The 4900-nt window shown below is 50.6% G+C and overlaps 1 protein-coding gene across 1 annotated transcript in view; it reads left to right on the top strand.

Annotated features, from left to right (window-relative positions):
• Positions 1–4900, top strand: part of GINS4 (GINS complex subunit 4 (Sld5 homolog)) — a 9956-nt gene that overhangs the window by 3838 nt on the left and 1218 nt on the right. The gene's annotated exons all lie outside the window — the stretch shown is intronic.

Genomic DNA, 4900 nt, shown 5'->3' with positions numbered 1-4900 from the left:
GAAAGCATGCAAATGAATCAGCAGGGCGGCTTTCCCCCTGCTGGTGCAGAGAGGTTTGTTGCCCCCACAGCTCATCAAACTCCTAATTGCTTATGACATTTCTGGAATACAGCCAGACTCCTTTCCCTGCTGCTCCTGAGCGAGGGCAGTCTGTGTCACAGCACTCCCTCCAACAAGGCTTTGCAGCAGCCTTGCCACAGTCCCCTTGGAGTCCCGAAGGAGGGATGAGTGTAGGTACTGCCTCTCCAGATCCGAGGCTGGTTTGACAGCAGATGTGGACAGAGTGCATCTATCCACAAAGGTGAATACAGCCTTTGTAAATAGCAGGGTGCTCTCTTTTTAAACCTGCAGCTGTGTGTTCATTCCTGTTCCAGTTTAGCATTGTTCTTTAAATTAGGCTATCGGGTGGAAACTGACTGAATGGTGTGGCAACCAGCTATGTAAACTCCACCTTCCCCCATCAGCTTTGATCTCGTCACAGGGTCTGTGCAACCCTGGATGTTGTGCAAATGGCTAATTGCTCTGAGGTGAACCAGGGGGATACTTCTGCACCATATTTGCCACATGATCCATTGAGCAAAAAAAACACCACACACAAAGGTATTTGCTGGCAGAGCAAGTCTTGGTTCTTGCAGAAGGAGCAGGAGGGATTGGGAACACGTTAAGGATGGAAACTGCAGCTCAGTGCAAAGGGAATGTCATGGGCGAGCAGGCGAGAGCCACAGGGTCCTGTTTGGGGTGCTTAATACCGCCTTACCTGCAGTGGGAAGGGAGGGTGAAGAGTTTACCAAGTTTGTTCCCTTTGTCTTTCTGACAATATCAGCTGGGAGATGGCCATGAGCTTAGGAATTCAGGGTTTCTACTTGCCTCAAGTTTCTCCCTTGAAGCATTGTTATGCAGGCCAAAAAGCAAGTCTGTCCTTCCTTGGAAAGGCCCTGCCTTTGGGGAAGGCAGGCTGCACAAGCTTTGTTCTGCTTATGCAGCCTGTGTCCCAGTGTGGATACAGTTGTCAGTACAGCCCCTTCTAATATGGCCAGAGAGGAATATGCTGCTTTTTCCTGGCATTCTGGTAATAATAGCACTATCCTTGTAAAATATCCACCCTTGCCATTACAGGTATCTGAGATTTGCCTGCAGACTAGGCCTGGATTTGGAATTGCTACCTGGACCTTGTGCTGATAATGGCATTTCTTGCCCTGGGCCAAGGAGTGAGTGCCTCCAGGAGCCATGGGCAGCTGTGTTTTCTCTGATCAGATTGTGAATGGTGCAATTGGAATGATGCTTTGGAAATGTCAGACAGCATTTGCAGGATTGTCACAAACCTCTTCTTAACCAGAGCAACTGGTTCACGTTCAGGGTGTTTGTGCCAGAGCCATGGGGTCTTCATACTGTTTCAATCTGCAGTTCTGCTACGTGCACAGACTGTGCGTAAAGCCAACACCAGAGCAGATCCTGCACAGAGGATTTAAATGCTGCTATTTCACCTCTTGAAATCCTGCATGTAGTTCAGGTCCAGTGAGGGGCTGAGGCCTTGCTGCTTTTTCAGCCTTTTCCAACCTGCTTCCTTGGACTGACTGATTTCAGGGAGATTGCGCCACTATTACAGCTAATCCTCAAGCTCAAGGCTGCCTTGGTCAGTGAACTCCAGAGCAGGTAGGGCCCTTGTACAGGATGGTCTGCATGATCAGCAGCTGAGCACTGTGGAAGAGCTCTGAGGAATTTTGTAAGCTTGTAGGGGCTTGTGGTGCCTTCATGTTGTCTAGAAAGATATTGGAGCATGAGGCTGGCAGAGCTTTCCCAGAACAGTCTCTTGCTGCAGGATGAGAATAGGAGTCTTGTTTTTGCCTCGCCTTCTATGCTTTGTGTGTTATTCGTGCTGCTTCCTATCAGGCCAGCGCTCTGTATTTGATTTCTGCAGCAGAGCATTCAGCTCCCTGTGCAGGGAGACTTGGATCAATAGAAAAGTGCGAAGTGACGAGTCAGAGCACGTTTTCTGGAAAGCTTCAGTGTGTAGCTGCTGGGATGCGTTATTTAAGACCAGTGGTGTCCAGTTTCACTAAAACGGAACAACTGTAATCACGGGCTCAGGAGAAAGCAGCTTTCTGCTATGCGTGATCTGAAGACCTGCCCTCCACAGAGTGAGGGGTTCTGGTACAGCTTCTGATTGTGGTTGTGAGGGTAGAAACTGTCAAACTCCCTTCTGCTGAAACAGCTGCTGGGGCAAGGGGGGGACAAACAATTCCTTTGTGCTGGTCACAGCACTGTGCATGCCTCTTCTAGTTGGAGAAGAAGCCAGGGTGTCCCGTGCTACCTCAGCTCAGTGCCTGTCAGGTGCGTGGACAGACAGTGGCTTGTGTTCCTTCAGGGCGGGGTCTTCCCTGCATGGTGGTCTGTGTGAGGAACAGCGTGGTGCTCCTCTGACACTCTCCTTCCTCTGCCAGGCAGGGGATGACACAGTGCATCTTGTAGTGTGAGTGGCTTTGCGTGTGTGGTTTATAGTGTTCCTAATGAATCCACTTAAGTAAAGAAGATTCTTTTAAGTATAGACATTAAGAGGAGGCTGGTTTTAATCCTTAGGAATCAGTAGCACATACCCCTGCACAGCCCCCCAGGAAGGGCTGTGGATTGTGCCCTGCCCCTATCTACAGCCCAGGCAGCTTCACAGAGGTGACTGAAGCTCCCAGCCAGAGTCGTCATTAATCCGGTGCTGCGGAAGCATGCTATAGAAGAGCTGCTTGGAGAACGTCTAGGTGGCATGTCTGGCAGACTTCCTCCTTGGCCCTATTAAGTTTGACTGAACAATTGTCCAGACAGCTAGTACTTGCCTCACCGCTGCATCTCATGTGGCTGCAGCAATGTGAGCATAAGGGGTGCTTGCTGTCTTCTGGCAGCTGTATCTTAACTGGATCTGATTTCTTTCCAGAGTGCCTTTGATACAGCTCCTCTCTGGAGTCTGACAGCTGGCACATGGCAACATCATCACAGACTGCAGGATTTTTGAAGATGGCTAGGAGGCTGAAGTCAGTCAGGCTAATAGTGAGATTCAGTTTTGGCATACCTGAAAATGCTGCTGTCTGCTTTTTGTGTCCTTCTGTGACTAAATACCGAGACGCTTTTGGGACTGGATACTGCCTCACTGCTAACACTGTGCCTCTGTTCTGTGTTGGGGGAAGACAAAGTGTCTACAACTTTGTCGAGGAAGTGATGCTTTTGGCTTGTACTTTTAGATGGAGGAGAAGACCTGACAGTCCATCCACCTTAATCTGTGCCTCTGGAAGAGAATGTGCAGAGTGGGAGCATCTTTTCCAACTTCTGTGGGGTCTGCTGTAAGGCTTGAGCTCAAATACATCCCCTCTTCTCTGCTCCCTCCGAGGTGGAGATAGCTTGGGTTTACTGAGTGATTAGCTCTGAATGCAAAGTAGGTGGATGGTGAAAGAGGTCACAAGGAGGGCACTGATGGTGAGCTGTGACTTCCCAGCCTGAGCCGGATCTGCTCTCCTGAGTGCAGGAGAAAGGTGAGGCAAGCTGTTGCATTGCTAGGAAGCCTCTTTCACGTCTGTGTTGACTCCCCCAAGTCACTGAAGTTGGGGGGAAATGCACTGTCAGCCTGAGAGGATGTGATGAAAGGATGACTCTCGGAAAGCAACTGCTGAAAATTGACTCATCACCTGCATTGTATGTGCTGGAGGGCATCTGTGCTTGTAAGCATGTGGAGTCATCTAGTATGCCACCCGTCACAACAGTGCGCAGGGGGGCTGTCTTCCCTTGGGCCCCAGTCGTGTGTGAAACGTGGAGTGTGGAAAACGTGTCCCAGGTATTTTTCTGTGGGCTTTCTCTTCCACTGCCTTGGTTAACCCTGGCTGTAGGCTGCTGTGCTTCTGGTGACAGCAGCTTTCCCAGAATTGAGAAGTGTCTGCGTTAGAGCTGGTATCAAGGGAATTGTTCCTCTGAAAGTCCCATCTAGGAAAAGTAATCCAAAGGTGGTTCTATTTCTTTTTTCCTGGCTATCTACAGGAAAATGATCTCAAATAAATAACACGTGGTTCAGTGAGGAGGATTACTCCTTAGTAGCTATAACTACCTACACAAACTTTCCTACACAGTGGGGAAACAACTGGAAATTCTGTCAGAAAAAGCTTCAAGTACTCAATGGTTCAAAAGCAGACAACTTGTGAGACCATGAGCAAGAGCCCTTAGTTCAGAGAAAGGGGGGGGCAGTTTGCTGTCACAACCTTGGGAGATGTTGCTTGGGTTTGTAACTGGGGCGGTTGCAGCCACAGTTAAACCTTGCAGGGGTGAGTACGCTGTAGCTGATCCTCCAGCTGACCTCTGTGGAAGGATGTGGCACTGCCTGTCTCCGAGGCTGGCCTCAGAAGCGGGGAACGCTGCTTCCAGCTTGGGCCTGAGCATGGTCACCAGTCAGGGCTTCAGCTTGAGGCTTCTGGCGCAGCGTGTCGGCTGCGTGCTGACAGCAGGAGGTCTGGCCTAGGCCCAGCAGATGGACCTGCTCTGATGCTGGTCAGGTGGAGGACTGGTACCCAGGAGCACTGGGCAACAGCAGACACCTCCAGCTCCTGCAGGCCCAGCCAGACGAGTGCATCTGGCTCCTGGTCACCCACAAAGATCGCCGTCCTGCTCCTCCCCAGGGAGGAGTGTCTGGCCAGCAGTGACACGAGTGCCACACATCCTTCTAGGGGATGGTGCTGCTTTGACTCTCCTGCTTCTCTTTCTCATGTTTTTGCTGACTGAAGCCAGGGCTGAACTGCAGATTTTTGCCAGCCGAGCACTGGGTTCAAGCTCACCTCTCCTGGCTGTCCTGGAGAGGTGTCCTGCATTGTGCTGGAGGCATTCAGGCACAGTGGCGATGGAAAGCCATGTATGAATACTGATAGGTAGGTTG

The sequence above is a fragment of the Pygoscelis adeliae genome, unplaced genomic scaffold, assembly GCF_000699105.1.
Source record: "Pygoscelis adeliae isolate BGI_AS28 unplaced genomic scaffold, ASM69910v1 Scaffold597, whole genome shotgun sequence".
Classification (NCBI taxonomy): Eukaryota; Metazoa; Chordata; class Aves; order Sphenisciformes; family Spheniscidae; genus Pygoscelis; species Pygoscelis adeliae.
This window is presented reverse-complemented; position numbering and strand designations above follow the sequence as displayed.